The sequence below is a fragment of the Ursus arctos genome, unplaced genomic scaffold (assembly GCF_023065955.2).
Source record: "Ursus arctos isolate Adak ecotype North America unplaced genomic scaffold, UrsArc2.0 scaffold_32, whole genome shotgun sequence".
NCBI classification, from domain to species: Eukaryota; Metazoa; Chordata; class Mammalia; order Carnivora; family Ursidae; genus Ursus; species Ursus arctos.
The window spans coordinates 31867248-31886410 of NW_026623008.1; the positions used below are offsets into that span (position 1 = coordinate 31867248).

General features: G+C 46.2%; 2 long non-coding RNA genes across 3 annotated transcripts in view; both read right to left on the reverse strand.

Moving 5' to 3' along the window:
• Nucleotides 1-2586: 2586 nt before the first annotated feature.
• On the reverse strand, nt 2587-5506 carry LOC130542314 (uncharacterized). The gene is made up of 3 exons (XR_008956794.1): nt 5458-5506; nt 3521-3551; nt 2587-2667 (listed from the first exon to the last, which is right to left on the reverse strand). It is a non-coding gene; the product is annotated as an uncharacterized LOC130542314 (long non-coding RNA).
• A 2728-nt stretch (nt 5507-8234) lies between these two features.
• The window catches only part of LOC130542315 (uncharacterized), a 37837-nt gene continuing 26908 nt past the window's right edge, over nt 8235-19163 (reverse strand). For both annotated transcript variants that reach the window (XR_008956796.1, XR_008956795.1), the window contains exons 4-7: nt 14796-14858; nt 9333-9385; nt 8898-8922; nt 8235-8273 (exon numbers count right to left, since the gene is read on the reverse strand). This is a non-coding gene — a long non-coding RNA (uncharacterized LOC130542315). The remainder of the gene's footprint in view (nt 8274-8897; nt 8923-9332; nt 9386-14795; nt 14859-19163) is intronic.

Here is a 19163-nt window from a genome sequence, read left to right on the forward strand (position 1 = left end):
CTTTGATGGGATCCAGGGCTTCCTCCAAGGCATCTAGGACACAGAGTACCCGTCAGCACATTCCTCTTGTTGCCCAAGAAAATTCATGGAATGTTGCTTGATATGGGCACGAGGCTGGGGTGTATGGAGCCAGCTGGTTTCCAAGCATGGACTGAAGTGGCCCTGCTGGGCCACCCACTGCAGTAAGGCTCTAAAGTGCGCAGTGTGATGACATGGCTTTGGAGAAGGGTGACATCATGCAGTATCTGTCTGACATATCTCCTGGAGAAACACCTCTCTCTCTCTTTCTCCCCCTCTCTGTCTCTCTTTCTCGGTCATCTCTCTCTTTGTCTTTGTCTCTCTATGTCTCTCTGTCTTTCTGTCTTTGTTCCTCTCTCTCTCTCTCTCACACACACACACTCACAATCACACCACATAGAGCCACAAAACACACCCCAACACCATGCCTCACGCACACACACCCACACCACACACAGGGAATACAATGGCTTCCTGGGACTGTAGACACATGGACACACTTTTTCACCTGGGAAATCTCCTGTCCACCACACCCCCACAACCCAATCAGGGCGGCTCGCCAGACTGAGGATTGCAAGAATGCCCCACCTGCATTAACATCTAGTGTTTTGTCTCAGGAAGAGGCTGATTCCAGAATACGTACCGCATTCACCAGATGCTCCTGTCCCTTGCAGGTACAGAAAAGAGGACACCGTGAGGCTCAGGTCATGCTACACACTGTCTGTGTGCATGAGCTTTATTTCCCTCAATGACTTTAGGAACCCAGATGGAACACAGTGGTTGAGTCCAACGACCCCAAAGTAAGTGAACTGGGGATGCCTTAGGAAGTTGTTTGTCCTGGGGGACATGTCTGTCCAGTCCATTCAGGACGGTGACTACAAAATGCTTCATCCAAGCAGGAGAAAGTGTTACTGAGGGACAGGATCCTACCACAGCGTTTAGAACCACGTTTGGTGTCGCCAATGCTAAATGTCCTCTCGAATCAGCTAACGGTTGGCAGAGACAACCACTCAACGCTCTCCCCACCAGGGAAGTTCCATATGTAGAATCTCAAAAGTACATATAGCTTTTTACATAAAATCTGTATATAAAAATAATTTCATTTCCATATACAAGCAGTTGACATTAGGAAAACGATTTTTGTTTTAGTATGTTCAATTCGCCAACACAGAGTATACTGTCTGAATTTCATCTGAATTTGATTGGAAAGAAACCAAGAAAGCAACATCTGTTCCTCGGACAAAGAACTTCTAGCTCACCATGGTGAGATGTGTGCCTCCGGCGCTGTCTCCTTTGATGGGATCCAGGGCTTCCTCCAAGGCATCTAGGACACAGAGTACCCATCAGCACATTCCTCTTGTTGCTCAAGAATATTCATGGAATGTTGCTTGATATGGGCACGAGGCTGGGGTGTATGGAGCCAGCTGGTTTCCAAGCATGGACTGAAGTGGCCCTGCTGGGCCACCCACTGCAGTAAGGCTCTAAAGTGCGCAGTGTGATGACATGGCTTTGGAGAAGGGTGACATCATGCAGTATCTGTCTGACATATCTCCTGGAGAAACACCTTTCTCTCTCTTTCTCCCCCTGTCTCTCTTTCTCGGTCACCTCTCTCTTTGTCTTTGTCTCTCTATGTCTCTCTGTCTTTCTATCTGTCTTTGTCCCTCTCTATCTCACACACACACACACACACACACACTCACAATCACACCACATAGAGCCACAAAACACACCCCAACACCATGCCTCACGCACACACACCCACACCACACACAGGGAATACAATGGCTTCCTGGGACTGTAGACACATGGACACACTTTTTCACCTGGGAAATCTCCTGTCCACCACACCCCCACAACCCAATCAGGGCGGCTCGCCAGACTGAGGATTGCAAGGATGCCCCACCCGCATTAACATCTAGAGTTTTGTTTCAGGAAGAGGCTGATTCCAGAATACGTACCGCATTCACCAGATGCTCCTGTCCCCTGCAGGTACAGAAAAGAGGACACCGTGAGGCCCAGGTCATGCTACACACTGTCTGTGTGAGCTTTATTTCCCTCAATGACTTTAGGAACCCAGATGGAACACAGTGGTTGAGTCCAACGACCCCAAAGAAGTGAACTGGGGATGCCTTAGGAAGTTGTTTTTCCTGGGGGACATGTCTGTCCAGTCCATTCAGGACGGTGACTACAAAATGCTTCATCCAAGCAGGAGAAAGTGTTACTGAGGGACAGGATCCTACCACAGCGTTTAGAACCACGTTTGGTGTCGCCAATGCTAAATGTCCTCTCGAATCAGCTAACGGTTGGCAGAGACAACCACTCAACGCTCTCCCCACCAGGGAAGTTCCATATGTAGAATCTCAAAAGTACATATAGCTTTTTACATAAAATCTGTATATAAAAATAATTTCATTTCCATATACAAGCAGTTGACATTAGGAAAATGATTTTTGTTTTAGTATTATGTTCAATTCGCCAACACAGAGTATACTGTCTGAATTTCATCTGAATTTGATTGGAAAGAAACCCAGAGAGCAACATTTGTTCCTCGGGGATAGACAGGCGAGCTCACCTTGTCAGGAGGCAGGCCCTCCTCCTCTGGGATCCTCTGATACAGCCAGGACCAGACAGCGCCATCATCAGTCACATCTAGAAGGACACAGAGCACCTGTCAGCGTATTGGTGGTGCTGCTCAAGAATGATGCGGGGAGGGGCGCCTGGGTGGCTCAGTCGGTGAACCATCTGCCTTCAGCTCAAGTCAGGACCGCAGGGTCCTGGGATCGAATCCCGCATGGGGCTTCTGCTCAGCAAGGGTCTGCTTTTCTCTCTCCCTCTGCCCCTCTCACCTGTTTGTGCTCTCACTCACTCTCTCTCAAATAAATAAAATCTTAAAAAAAAAAAAAGAATGCCTCGAGGTGTATTGCTCACTATGAATGGGGTTAGAGCATATGGAGGCATTTGGTTCCCAGGCATGGGCTGAACGCCACCACTGGGCCTCCTGCGCTAATAGGCCTAAAATGTGTGCCCTGTGATGAGATTTCTTTATCTCATCTTGTCTTTTCTTCTCTCTTTTTTTTTTTTCTTTGAGAATGTGGACAATGGGAATTGTGCAGTGGCAGTGGGATACACCTCCTGGAGACATATGCAATCTCTCTCTCACTCTTTCCATCTCTCCCTCTCCCTCTCTGCATCTCTCTGTCTGTGTCTGTCTCTCCCTGTCTCCCACACAAAATCACACACTCACAATCACACCACATAGAGCCACAAAAGAAACCCCAACCCCAAGCCTCATGAACACACACGCACACCACACACAGGGAATACAATGGCTTCCTAGGACTGTAGACACATGGACACATTTTTTCACCTGGGAAATCTCTGGTGCCCCACACCCCCACAACCCAATCAGGGCGGCTCGCCAGACTGAGGATTGCAAGGATGCCCCACCTGCATTAACATCTAGAGTTTTATCTCAGGAAGAGGCTGATTCCAGAATACGTACCGCTCTCGCTGGTGATGGTTGAAGGTGTCACCTGCAGGTACAGAAAAGAGGACACCGTGAGGCTCAGGTCATGCTACACACTGTCTGTCTGCATGAGCTTTATTTCCCTCAATGACTTTAGGAACCCAGATGGAACACAGTGGTTGAGTCCAACGACCCCAAAGTAAGTGAACTGGGGATGCCTTAGGAAGTTGTTTTTCCTGGGGGACATGTCTGTCCAGTCCATTCAGGACGGTGACTACAAAATGCTTCATCCAAGCAGGAGAAAGTGTTACTGAGGGACAGGATCCTACCACAGCGTTTAGAACCACGTTTGGTGTCGCCAATGCTAAATGTCCTCTCGAATCAGCTAACGGTTGGCAGAGACAACCACTCAACGCTCTCCCCACCAGGGAAGTTCCATATGTAGAATCTCAAAAGTACATATAGCTTTTTACATAAAATCTGTATATAAAAATAATTTCATTTCCATATACAAGCAGTTGACATTAGGAAAATGACTTTTGTTTTAGTATTATGTTCAATTCGCCAACACAGAATATACTGTCTGAATTTCATCTGAATTTGATTGGAAAGAAACCAAGAAAGCAACATCTGTTCCTCGTACAAAGAACTTCTAGCTCACCAAGGCGAGAGGTGTGCCTCCGGCGCTGTCTCCTTTGATGGGATCCAGGGCTTCCTCCAAGGCATCTAGGACACAGAGTACCCGTCAGCACATTCCTCTTGTTGCCCAAGAAAATTCATGGAATGTTGCTTGATATGGGCACGAGGCTGGGGTGTATGGAGCCAGCTGGTTTCCAAGCATGGACTGAAGTGGCCCTGCTGGGCCACCCACTGCAGTAAGGCTCTAAAGTGCGCAGTGTGATGACATGGCTTTGGAGAAGGGTGACATCATGCAGTATCTGTCTGACATATCTCCTGGAGAAACACCTCTCTCTCTCTTTCTCCCCCTCTCTGTCTCTCTTTCTCGGTCATCTCTCTCTTTGTCTTTGTCTCTCTATGTCTCTCTGTCTTTCTGTCTTTGTTCCTCTCTCTCTCTCTCACACACACACACACTCACAATCACACCACATAGAGCCACAAAACACACCCCAACACCATGCCTCACGCACACACACCCACACCACACACAGGGAATACAATGGCTTCCTGGGACTGTAGACACATGGACACACTTTTTCACCTGGGAAATCTCCTGTCCACCACACCCCCACAACCCAATCAGGGCGGCTCGCCAGACTGAGGATTGCAAGAATGCCCCACCTGCATTAACATCTAGTGTTTTGTCTCAGGAAGAGGCTGATTCCAGAATACGTACCGCATTCACCAGATGCTCCTGTCCCTTGCAGGTACAGAAAAGAGGACACCGTGAGGCTCAGGTCATGCTACACACTGTCTGTGTGCATGAGCTTTATTTCCCTCAATGACTTTAGGAACCCAGATGGAACACAGTGGTTGAGTCCAACGACCCCAAAGTAAGTGAACTGGGGATGCCTTAGGAAGTTGTTTGTCCTGGGGGACATGTCTGTCCAGTCCATTCAGGACGGTGACTACAAAATGCTTCATCCAAGCAGGAGAAAGTGTTACTGAGGGACAGGATCCTACCACAGCGTTTAGAACCACGTTTGGTGTCGCCAATGCTAAATGTCCTCTCGAATCAGCTAACGGTTGGCAGAGACAACCACTCAACGCTCTCCCCACCAGGGAAGTTCCATATGTAGAATCTCAAAAGTACATATAGCTTTTTACATAAAATCTGTATATAAAAATAATTTCATTTCCATATACAAGCAGTTGACATTAGGAAAATGATTTTTGTTTTAGTATTATGTTCAATTCGCCAACACAGAGTATACTGTCTGAATTTCATCTGAATTCGATTGGAAAGAAACCAAGAAAGCAACATCTATTCCTCGGACAAAGAACTTCTAGCTCACCATGGTGAGAGGTGTGCCTCCGGCGCTGTCTCCTTTGATGGGATCCAGGGCTTCCTCCAAGGCATCTAGGACACAGAGTACCCGTCAGCACATTCCTCTTGTTGCTCAAGAATATTCATGGAATGTTGCTTGATATGGGCACGAGGCTGGGGTGTATGGAGCCAGCTGGTTTCCAAGCATGAACTGAAGTGGCCCTGCTGGGCCACCCACTGCAGTAAGGCTCTAAAGTGCGCAGTGTGATGACATGGCTTTGGAGAAGGGTGACATCATGCAGTATCTGTCTGACATATCTCCTGGAGAAACACCTTTCTCTCTCTTTCTCCCCCTGTCTCTCTTTCTCGGTCATCTCTCTCTTTGTCTTTGTCTCTCTATGTCTCTCTTTCTATCGGTCTTTGTCCCTCTCTCTCTCTCTCACACACACACACACACACTCACAATCACACCACATAGAGCCACAAAACACACCCCAACACCATGCCTCACGCACACACACCCACACCACACACAGGGAATACAATGGCTTCCTGGGACTGTAGACACATGGACACACTTTTTCACCTGGGAAATCTCCTGTCCACCACACCCCCACAACCCAATCAGGGCGGCTCGCCAGACTGAGGATTGCAAGGATGCCCCACCTGCATTAACATCTAGAGTTCTGTTTCAGGAAGAGGCTGATTCCAGAATACGTACCGCATTCACCAGATGCTCCTGTCCCCTGCAGGTACAGAAAAGAAGACACCGTGAGGCCCAGGTCATGCTACACACTGTCTGTGTGAGCTTTATTTCCCTCAATGACTTTAGGAACCCAGATGGAACACAGTGGTTGAGTCCAACGATCCCAAAGAAGTGAACTGGGGATGCCTTAGGAAGTTGTTTTTCCTGGGGGACATGTCTGTCCAGTCCATTCAGGACGGTGACTACAAAATGCTTCATCCAAGCAGGAGAAAGTGTTACTGAGGGACAGGATCCTACCACAGCGTTTAGAACCACGTTTGGTGTCGCCAATGCTAAATGTCCTCTCGAATCAGCTAACGGTTGGCAGAGACAACCACTCAACGCTCTCCTCACTAGGGAAATTCCATATGTAGAATCTCAAAACCATATATAGCTTTTTACGTAAAATCTGTATATAAAAATAATTTCATTTCCATATACAAGCAGTTGACATTAGGAAAATGATTTTTGTTTTAGTATTATGTTCAATTCGCCAACACAGAGTATACTGTCTGAATTTCATCTGAATTTGATTGGAAAGAAACCCAGAATGCAACATTTGTTCCTCGTGGATAGACAGGCGAGCTCACCTTGTCAGGAGGCAGGCCCTCCTCCTCTGGGATCCTCTGATACAGCCAGGACCAGACAGCGCCATCATCAGTCACATCTAGAAGGACACAGAGTACCTGTCAGCGTATTGGTGGTGCTGCTCAAGAATGATGCGGGGAGGGGAGCCTGGGTGGCTCAGTCGGTGAACCATCTGCCTTCAGCTCAAGTCAGGACCGCAGGGTCCTGGGATCGAGTCCCGCATGGGGCTTCTGCTCAGCAAGGGTCTGCTTTTCTCTCTCCCTCTGCCCCTCTCACCTGTTTGTGCTCTCACTCACTCTCTCTCAAATAAATAACATCTTAAAAAAAAAAGAGAATGCCTCGAAGAGTATTGCTCACTATGAATGGGGTTAGAGCATATGGAGGCATTTGGTTCCCAGGCATGGGCTGAACGCCACCACTGGGCCTCCTGCGCTAATAGGCCTAAAATGTGTGCCCTGTGATGAGATTTCTTTATCTCATCTTGTCTTTTCTTCTCTTTTTTTTTTTTTTCTTTGAGAATGTGGACAATGGGAATTGTGCAGTGGCAGTGGGATACACCTCCTGGAGACATATGCAATCTCTCTCTCACTCTTTCCAACTCTCCCTCTCCCTCTCTGCATCTCTCTGTCTGTGTCTGTCTCTCCCTGTCTCCCACACAAAATCACACACTCACAATCACACCACATAGAGCCACAAAAGAAACCCCATCCCCAAGCCTCATGAACACACACCCACACCACACACAGGGAATACAATGGCTTCCTAGGACTGTAGACACATGGACACATTTTTTCACCTGGGAAATCTCTGGTGCCCCACACCCCCACAACCCAATCAGGGCGGCTCGCCAGACTGAGGATTGCAAAGATGCCCCACCTGCATTAACATCTAGAGTTTTATCTCAGGAAGAGGCTGATTCCAGAATACGTACCGCTCTCGCTGGTGATGGTTGAAGGTGTCACCTGCAGGTACAGAAAAGAGGACACCGTGAGGCTCAGGTCATGCTACACACTGTCTGTGTGCATGAGCTTTATTTCCCTCAATGACTTTAGGAACCCAGATGGAACACAGTGGTTGAGTCCAACGACCCCAAAGTAAGTGAACTGGGGATGCCTTAGGAAGTTGTTTGTCCTGGGGGACATGTCTGTCCAGTCCATTCAGGACGGTGACTACAAAATGCTTCATCCAAGCAGGAGAAAGTGTTACTGAGGGACAGGATCCTACCACAGCGTTTAGAACCACGTTTGGTGTCGCCAATGGTAAATGTCCTCTCAAATCAGCTAACGGTTGGCAGAGACAACCACTCAATGCTCTCCCAAAAAGGAAAATTATATGAGATCTATATGTATAATCTCAAATATACATTGTCTGATTTTCATCTGAATTTGATTGGAAAGAAACCAAGAAAGCAACATCTGTTCCTCGGACAAAGAACTTCTAGCTCACCATGGCGAGAGGTGTGCCTCCGGCGCTGTCTCCTTTGATGGGATCGATGTCTTCCTCCAAGGTATCTAGGACACAGAGTACCCGTCAGCACATTCCTCTTGTTGCCCAAGAATATTCATGGAATGTTGCTTGATATGGACATGAGGCTGGGGTGTATGGAGCCAGCTGGTTTCCAAGCATGGACTGAAGTGCCCCTGCTGGGCCACCCACTGCAGTAAGGCTCTAAAGAGCGCAGTGTGATGACATGGCTTTGGAGAAGGGTGACATCATGCAGTATCTGTCTGACATCTCCTGGAGAAACACCTTTCTCTCTCTCTCTCTCTCTGTGTCTCTCTCTCTATGTTTCTGTCTTCTCTCTTTCTGTCTCTGTCTTTGTCTCTCTTTCTCTTGCTCTCTCTCTCTCACACACACACACACTCACAATCACACTACACAAGACACCTAACCTCCAAGCCTCATGCACACACACCCACACCACCCAGGGGGAATGCCTTGTTTTCCTAGGACTGGAGACACATGCACATAGTTTCTCACCTGGAGTCTGCTTTTCCCCACACTCCCAAGCCTCAGTCCTACCAGGGACCTGGAATCAGATGGCTCTCCAGACTGAGGACAGTGAGGACATCCCCCCAACCTGCCTTACCATCTAGAGTTTTTCCTCAGCAAGGGACTGATTCCAGAATACATACCACCTCCACATGGTTCTGGGGCCACCTGAATTTACAGAAAAGAACACACCCTGAGAGTCAGGTCATATGCATACTGTGTCATCAACGGCTCTCTTGGTGACTATTGAAAACCAAATGAGAAACAGCAGGAAAGACAAAGGCCCGGAAAGGAAGCACAGTGTGCACCCGTGGAAAAGGCATGAGCTTTTCCTGGGGGATGGATCTTTCAAATTCCCTGAAGCACAATTACAAAACTCTTAATTCAGGGAGGAAATACCGCTTCTGAGTAAAAGGTCCCCTACCACACAGTTTACAACCTCCCCTCCCAACACCCCAAGAAAATGGTACCTCACGTCTAAAAACTACACTGTCATGTTGTCATAGCTGAACTCACTTCAAAAAGACGAAACTCAAGTAAGAAACATTTCTTTCTCAGGCAAAGACAGCCAAGCTTACCCTCGATGTGTTGGGCCATGGTGGTTTCTTGCCAAGGTCCTCCTTGGTTGACTCTGAAAGGACACAGAGTAAGTGTCAGTCCATTGTTGGTCCTACTCGGGAATTACTCTATGATCACTGTTGATATGGACACGGGACAAGACTCTATGGGAGTGACTGGCTAAGAAGCATGGGCTGAGCTGCTGCTGGGCCATTCTCCTTGGTGGGTGAGGAAAAGCAAACAAGAGGATGAGAAAACGAAGGAGAAACAGACCTTTGACTTTCTAGCTTAAGGCAACCTGGTCGATGTGAGTCAGTTAGTCTACAAAGAGGTTGCCTGGTTGCACACTGTGGTGTCGTGAGGGAGCCCCACCCCTCCCTCTGCCCGTAGCAAAGTCTCTCTAATTGTTCTGCCAGGACGAAGCTCCTCCAACTGGCTATCTGAACAGGAGACAGACTACAGGACACAGAGTACCTTCCCGCCACGGTGCTCTATCTCATGAATGACTCAGAGAGCTCTGCTTGACTTGAACGACAGAACAGTGGAGATAGATGTGGTTGGTTAAACAGCATGCAGTTGCCAACGGCAAGATTTGATTCCTTCTGGTGGTTGAGTAATTTACAGTGTATCTATATTACAAACTGAGGGCTGCTGAAGGGGGGTTGGTGAGGGATGTGGTTGGTTTAACAGCATGCACTTGCCAATGACAAGATTTGAGTCCTTTAACGGTTGAGTAATATTCCCATATATCTAGAGAACACACTGAGGCTGCTGAAGTGGGGGGATGGGGTAATTGGGTGATGGGCCTTAAGGAGGGCACTTGATGGAATGACAACTGGCTGTTACCGCAACAGATGAACCACTAAGTTCTACCCCTGAAACTACTAATACAGTATATGTTACCTAATTTGAATTTACATTAAAAAAGAAAAGCCTGCAGTTGGCTATTGGTGAGCCCCCTTCTTCATGGAAGGAGATGCAGAGAAGAGAAGCAGCAAAGAAGGGAGAAACAGAGTCCTGGCTTTGCCATTGAAGGCAAAGGTACACCTGAAACGAACGGAATATGGTGTGTCAGCTCAACTACTTCCATTAAAAAATAATAATGATGAAAAATAAAGACACCCTAAAGACAGAAGATAGTCCAAAAATTTAAAAATATGAAATAAATAAAAATAACATCATTAATCTTATGGTATTTCCCCATCCAGTGTGTGTCTCATGTATGTGTTCACTGAGTCGGGTGGCTCTCCGTGCTAGCAGTAGTCATCCACTAATGGGATGGTCCTTTACAGTGGGAGGCCTGGGTTCCTCCCGACGTCCTCTACCTCAGCTCTGTAAGAGAGGTGCAGGAAAAAGAGCGGACCCTGGGTTAGTAACCAAATGTTACTTGGAGTTCTTATTTGTCCTTGTTGCTTGGGTGTGTCATTGCCAGCACTGGAGGCTTTCTGGGGCTCAGGGGGATCATGCAATCAAAGAGCACTAAACTATCTCTTGATTCCCGTTTGGGGCCAGCCGCTGAGAAGTGACCCAACACTGAGAGAGATTTACCACGTTTTTCAATGTTGTGCCCCCCAGTCTCAAAATCTGTGAGCTGGACAGACAGTTTGGACCTTCTGTGTGCTTTTCACACTAAGGGCTATGCCCAAGTCTGCCCTCCATGTGACCACTGAGGCCACCTCATAATGGTAGACAGTACTTGGGATCTTTTGTAGACTCATGCAGCTCAGATATATACACAGGCCTTGGAAAGATCCTGCATGGTTTCTGTTGAACCCATGGCTCAGAGCTATGCTTGTCAGTGTGGGAAGTGCAGTTCAGTATCTCAGAGTAGCAGCATGGGTCCAGCCATCTGGGTGCACATTTTGGCATTTCCACTTAAGAGCTTGTGTGCTTGGGCGCATTCAGCTCTGTGCCTCAGTTTCTCCATCTGAAGACTGCCCTTAGCAAGCAAAGTACTGCATTGGTGGTGAGGGTTGAATGGTTAGTGTAAGTAAAGCATGCCATGGAAATGCTCAGGAAGGTTCCTTGGAGGTGAAATGTCTCATCTGAGATGCCATAACTCCACAGAACTCAGAGCTGCAGTCAAACTCTGCTGTCCAAGCTCCCAGGCCAGTGCTTTCCCCATGACGCACACCTGCTTTGTCTAAAAAGGACTCCTTTATGTTAAGCCAGACCCGGTGTTTAAGGAGTCACATAAAGGTCTCAGAAATGCTTTTTCTGACTGCCTGAGGACACCCTAAGTGGCCATTTCCCAAAATAATGTGCATGATGCTTCCAGAATGAATTAGTTGCCTGACCTGACAGCTATCTGGTCCAACACGACGAACACCAGTTGACTGGTGGGAGAGAGCTTATGTACCTAACATACTCATCTTCTACAACGTGTGAAACTCTATCATCTTGTGAGATTTCCTCCTCCTACATGTGAGCACCTCAAGCTAAGACCTGTTGCCCAGCCATGCGAGAGACCAGAGCTTTGCCTTTGCACAGCACGCTGGATGCAGACTCAGGGGACCTGACCTGTGCATTACCTCACAACCACATGAATAGAGGCTCGTGCTTTTCTAAAGCTGGAGCTCTATGTGCACAAGGATGCAATTGTCTACATACAGAAATTCATATGTCTCTTCATCTCAAAATGTTACCTTTTCTTTTTTCTATGTTACTAACTCCCTATGTACATGCGTATCTATCCATCTCTGTCAATGGGTTTCTTGGTCTGTCATTGTGTGTGAAAGGCTGGATACTCAATGGATATATGTAAAAACACATATATTCTCTATTTTCACTAGTCCATACCTCTGGGAGGGTAACACGTTGAGTGAAAGCATATGGCTGATATTTCTGTAAACCTCTAACTTAGGATAACAGCCAATGTAAAAGGTGGAACGTCAAAGAAAACGTGTGTTTTGCTACGTAAGCTGACATCTAGACACAGGCTTCTCGGCTGTTTTTGGAGACCTGGTTATATGAATGGAAGCAGCGTGTGCCCAAATATCTTGAAGTCAAGACACATGTCAGGAGAAGGGAGTTGAAGGCACATGAAGACAAAAGTAGAGGGCTCCACATGCAAGGATCATGGCAATCACTGTCCACCCTACGAACAAGAAAAAGCCTGAAGACACTGAAAAATCAACCACTCTCGGATCCATGGAGAGGGGAGGACACAGGACAAACCATGGCCCTGAGGAGACAGGAAAGGGAACACAGGGAATCCAGGTTTCCTGGAGCACAGACTCTCTAGCAGAATATACTGTTTCTCCAGCTCACCTGGAACATTCAGCAAGAGACCACATGCTGGGCCATAAAACACACCCCAACACATCTCAAAGAGTAGAAGCAATACAACAGCTGCTCTCAGACCTCTATGAAATTAAACTAGAGCTCAGCCACAGCAAGAAATCTTGGGAAATCCCCAAATAGCTGGAAATTTTTAAAAAATGGTCAAAGAGGAAGTTTCAAGAGAAGCTTGAAAAGATTTTGAACTAAACGAAATGAAAATATACGTTGACAAAAATGTATGCAAAGGCAGTGCTTGGGAGAATTTATACTACTGAATGTCATCGTGTTGGAAAGTAAGAAAGATTCAAAGTGAATAGGCTTCCTCCTTAGAAAACAAGGCAAAAAAGAGTCATGTCATATAAAGCAAGTAAGAGAAAAAAAAATCCTATAATTGCAGATACCAATGAAATGGAACACAAAAAACTCTCAGACAAAATCAACCAAACCAAGACAAAAGCTGGTTCTTTGTAAATATCAGTAAAATGGATAAAGCTCTAGCCTGACTAACCATGAAGAAAGAGGGAAGACACACATTAACAACAGATGAAAGAGGAGACGTCACGTTGAAAGGATTCTAAAGGAATACATGGAAAAATTCTAGGATTCCTGAAAGGAAAGAGGCCAATTCCTTCAAAGTCACAAAACTACCAAAACCCACTGAAAGGAAATAGATGATCTGAACAGGCAGGTATCAAAAACATTTAACCGATAGTTAATACATTTCCCAGAAAGGAAGAGCCGGCCCCAGATGGTTTGACTGGTGAATCCTATCAAATCTTACAAAGCAAAACACAGTCTTGCTGTGTCATCCAGCCATCTCACTCCTAGGTATTTACCCGGTTGAGTTGAAAAATGTGTCCGCATGAAAACTGGCCCAGGAGTGCTTCTATCGGCTTGATTTACAAACACCAAATCTAGAGGCGACTAAGCTGTCCTACACTAGGTGAACGGAGAAACAACCGGCAATACACCCTTACGATGCAATACGATTTGGTAATAAACATAGCTGAGCTACTGGAGCACATAGCTGGCTCACTCAGTTAAGCATCCACCTCTTGATTTGGGCTCAGGTCATGATCTCAGGGGCATGATATCCAGCCCCACGTCAGACGGGTTCCCTGCTGAGCATGGAGGCTGCTGAAGATTCTCTCTCCCTCTTCCTCCGCCCCTCCCCACACACTTTCACTCACTCTCTCTCTCAAACAATAATAAAAAGAAGATTAAAAAAAATAATTGAGCAATCAAGTCACAAAAAGACATCGACGAATGTGAACTGTATAGATAAAAGTGAAAGAAGTCAGTCTGGAAAAGCAACATGCTTTACGGTTCCAACTAGATGACATTCTGGAGAAAGGAAAGCTATAGAGATGACAAAAGGTCAACGGTTGTTAAGATTTCTAGAGAAAGGGCAAAGGCATGAATAGGTTAAACACAGGATTTTCAAGGCAGTGAAGTTACTCTGTACATGGTGGATACACGACTTTACACATTTGTCAAAACCCATACTCCTGCACAACACAGAGCAGACCTTCCTAGCGATGCTGGCCTTCAATGAGTATTAATATCGCTACGCTGGTTTGTGATTCGTGACACGTGTTCCACACTGATGAAGCTTTTAAGGATTGTGGAAATTGTGCGCCAAGGGATAAGGATGATAGGGAAACTTTTTATATTATCTGCTCAATTATTATCTTAATCTAAACCTATTTGAAGTAATAACGTCTATTCATTAAAAATAATAAAAGATCTATTTTTCCTAATATTTGATAACAGACTAATGTCCATTCCTTAGCTTCACTATACCTACCATGAAATGTGAACAGACTTGAGTTGCAAATGCCATTTGACTACTGTGGTTATAAACTGATGAGTGACCAGCTAAATTAAAATTGTCACACGTGAAACAAAAATAATATGGCTTGGCATTTTTGTCTTAAGTATGGGACACTGAAAACTAGTGTAATGATTCTTCTTCTTCTTTTTTCTTTTAGAGACAAAGAGAGAGTGTGAGCAGAGGAGGGGCATAGGGAAAGGGAGAGAGAATCTGAAGCAGGCTCCATACCCAGCATGGAGCCCAACACGGGGTTCAATCTCATGACCCTGACATCATGACCTGGGCCAAAATCAAGAGTTGGACACCACCCAGGTGCCCCTAGAATAATTATTCTTGAATCAACTTAATGAATGAATTTCCACGGTACCTTCGACAGAGTCAGAAGTGGGGTGAACCTTCGGCTTTATTCTCCTGGCCAGCTTCCGGAGACCTAGAGAAAATATGGATGTTTTCTTCACTTTTGTTTTTTGTTTTCTCAGAGACCATGGGAAATGCATGACAACAGAAAGAGCTGTTGACATCTTGCTATCAGAAGGCCATAGGAAAAGGAGTGATAAGTTCATCAGAGTTCAAACTTTTGATCCCATGGTTCATCATTTGCCTAGCAAAGCCACCTGAGTCAGAGAGGGCTTTCGGAAGGTCTTAGGGTTCATATAGCCTTCAAATACCCCACAGAGAATGTAAACTGATGCAGTCACTATGAAAACACAATATGGGACTTCATCAAAAAAATTCACAAAAGAACTACCATTACACCCAGCAATCCCACTCTTGGATAAGAAATCCATTTGAATTCAAGTCTAGATTTCAGAGAAATATCTGCCCATGTTCGGCAGCACTATTTACCAAAGCCAAGCTATAGAGACAACTTAATGTTGAGTGGGGGAGCCGGGACAGGAATGGAGTTGGTTCCTTGGGGAGAGAGGTCCCAGAACACCTGACACCTGCCCAGACACCTGAGATCAAGCCCTGCAGCCCTGAACCAGGGCTCCCTCATCTCTTTCTCATATCCTCCAGCCCCGAGTTGTCTGTGGGAGACAGTGGATGCCCTGGGGGAGGTGCCTGAGCCAACAGCAAAGTCCAAATCCTAGCTCACCTTCGCACATCTAGGTTTCAACCCCTGACCCAGAACACAGTGCAGATGCCCCTTGACAAGCCCCTCTGAAGGGCCAGGGGAAGCCCAACTGTGGCCATCCTCCCACAGCATTCACCCTACTAGCTGTCTGACGTGGAGCCTTCCCCGGGACCAGTTGAGCACCCTCAGGGACCAGTGGTCTGCGGGGCTCCCAAGCTGATTCAGAACCCAGGACTTTCCAAACTAATTGTCACATGACAGCTCTACCAAGAATTAGCTTCCCTTCAACTGACCAACCCTGGCTGAGCAGTTCCTGTGAATTAACTGGAAAAATGGCCACCTGGGCTAGTGCTTTGCTGGTTTAATAAATTAAGCCTATGACCTCTAGTATCTCACTGGTATTGATCTAAGTAAGTCTCCAAACTGCCTGGGCTAAGGCCTGGCTAAGAGTGAACCGGGACTGCACTGGCTCTGAATGGGCACCTTCCCTGTTCCTTCCTTCCTTCCCCAGATCCAGTCTTTATAGACTCCTCATCCTTCTCTAAACCCTGCAGTGGCAGGGGACCAAGCCCCACCTCCTTTGAGAGGGACCCCTCAGGGACGCCTGTGTGGCTCAGTGGGTCACGCGTCTGACCTGGCTCAGGTCATGATCTCAGGGTCCTGGGATCGAGCCGGGCCTCTGTTTCTGCACTCAGCTTGGTGCCTGCTTGTCCCTCTTCTCCTCCCCCACCCCACATCCCCCTTACTCACCGCTTCTGCTCTCTCATTCTCTCTCAAATAAAATCTTTTTTTAAAAAATCAGGGAATATACAAAGGACACATAGAGAGGGACCCTTCCATACCCACACCCTGGAGAAGCTCCCCCATCACGACTCTCCGTAAGGATCACCCACACCTGCTTTTGCATTTAAATCTATCATCTGCTGTATACTATTTTGCACATGATAATAAGCAACCTTTTATTGAGAGACTTAGATTCAGATCTAAGCACGACTTTCTGTTGCATTTCATCTCACATCCTTTGTGAGGAAGCTCATCAATTGTTGACGATTTGTCAATAATGAAGTTCTATCATTGAAAACCAAGCACCATTATTCATTTGATGCTGTTTGACTTCTAGTCTTGCTTTGCAAGGCTATGTGTATATAGTCATGAAGCATGGCCTCTCTCCATGCTTGCACTTACTAGCCAACAATGGGAGAGCTCCGGAAGGAGCAAAGGCCCCCACTGGAGCATGGACACTCCCTGGCCTAGCTGGAAAAGCGCGTCCAAACAAGGATGATGGACAGCAGGCTGTTACGAGTGTTTGAGTTCTTGTTGGTCACTGTCCCTAAAGTGTGTAGTTCATGGCATTCAAGCATTTTTTTAGGGCTCATGGGGAGAATGTTATCAAATCTACAACACTATGTCCCTGATTCCTTTCTCTCTGTTTTTAAAATAGGCTCCATGCCCAACATGGGGACTGAACTCACGACCCTGAGATCAAGAGTCAAATGCTCCACTGGCGGAGCCAGCCAGGCACCGCTCAGCATGCTCCCTATTCTTATTCTATTTGTGCCATGCCCTGAAGAGTGACCATGCCATGACACTGATTGGCCAGGCACTGACCAGCTCTGGACAGAAGGTTAATCATGAACTGGTTCTTTGAGTCTTATTTTTCCTTGTCCCAGCAGTGTCCCTAAGGTCACAGGATGTCGGCATGACTAGGGCTTACTCATACTGACAATGCCATCAAACACCATGAAAGGGTCTCCTCCATTCTGACCAGATTGAGGTCAGGTGCTGAGGAGTAGCCCAGTGTTCAAACAGAGTTTGACTGGCTTGTCCTAAATGGTGCCTCCAAACCCTCAGAATCTTTGAACTGAACACAATCATGGCTTCAAACGGACCAGGCTTTCTACGTCCTTTTCAGATGAATGACTATGGCAAGATCTGGACATCTATGGCTCAAGAGCTTCCCTGGGCTATGTGACCACTGAGGTGACCTCATAATGACAAACAGTGTTTGGGATTCCCCTTGGCTCAGGGAATTCCTGACATCCATGCAGATGCTAAAGCTTCTTTGCACAGTAACTACTGATCCCATGACTGAGTCATAAGTGCAGTTCGGTTCAGTAGTTAGAGCACGAGCACTGGACTGCAGGCCTGGGTTCACCTCCTGGCTCCTTTACTTAGAGGAGTTCATGAACCTGGTCACATTCATCTCTGTGCCTCCGTTCCTCCACCTGAGGAACAGGGAGAGGAAACAAATCATCGCATAAGTGTGTGATGAGCATTGAATGAATGAACACCTGTCACGTGGTCAGAAAGGTGAATTAGAGGGTCTAGATCTTGTCTGACATCTCACAATTTCACAAGTTCCAGAGCTGGATTCAAATCTGGGAGTCTGAGTTCCCACACCATTGCTCTGTGACACACAGCTGCTTTGCCTAAATACAAGCATTTTACCCCAACATGATTTCCTCTGGACAGAATCAGAGGCAAACAACCACAACAACAACAAAAAGCAAACGAGCAAATCTATTGCTGTCTCCCTGAATCCACTCTCTGGGGCCCTTGTCCACAAATATCCATGACTGTTCTCTAGAATGTTCCAGTTGCCTGTCTTAAGGTCAGCAGATCAAATGAGATGAATCCCAGTGTAAAGGAAGGGAGGGTCACTGTTACAAAGTCTTGTGTTTTCAAACATGTGAAACAATGTCATCTTGCATTATTTATTCCTCACACAAATACAAGTGCCTCCAAACAAACTAGGAGTTCCTGAGACCCTTGTCAACTCATAGAAGAAAAAAAAAAAAAAACATAGCTTAGCTTTTGGGAAGAGATCTGGATGAAAGTTCAGGAGAACTAAGAAACACATTACATCAAAACCACTTTAATGTAGACACGTTCTGTTTTCAAGCTACAATCCTCTGTGCAAACGTATGCAATCATCTATATATACATATATACTTATATATATAATGCGTGTGTCTCTGCTCTTGTGTCTACATCACCTATTTTTCTTTGTGCATCACTAATAATCTGTGTACTTGCTTATCGATCACTCATTAACTCGATCCATTAACCAGTTACCCATCTTTCACCATACATTAAAGGCCGGCTATTCATTGCGGCACCGAGGAAAAAAGGTCATGCTATTGTCACCATACTTACGTCTGGGGCACTGAATGGTAGCATACCATTGAAATCTCTAGAAAATGTCATTTTGGATAACACCCAAAGTTCTTAGAAATGGAAATGTGTGTCTGGGGGTCATAAACTGAAACGTAGACTCTCATATTCTGAGGATCTCTTTGGGGCAACTATTGATAGGAACGAACCCACATGTCCCCAAAATCCTGAAATCCATACCCCTTTGGGGATGAACGGTACAGGGCAGACATTGTAAGACACTGAAAAAATAATGATAAATGTCCTCCATATCAACCTTTCTGGGTTCACTCTAAATTTCAGAAATGCATAATGTGAATATAGAATTTAGGATGCTTAAAAAAACTTAAATGAACATAGACACTGCCGTATTTCCCCCCCTTGAGAACCTAGGGGTGACAAGTGAGGAGTGCAGGATATCATGGAAGTAGTCCATTGTTCTCCATGGAGGACAAAAACCAAGGCTGCTAGGTCAGTAGAACCACCAACAGTAGAAATCAAGGGATA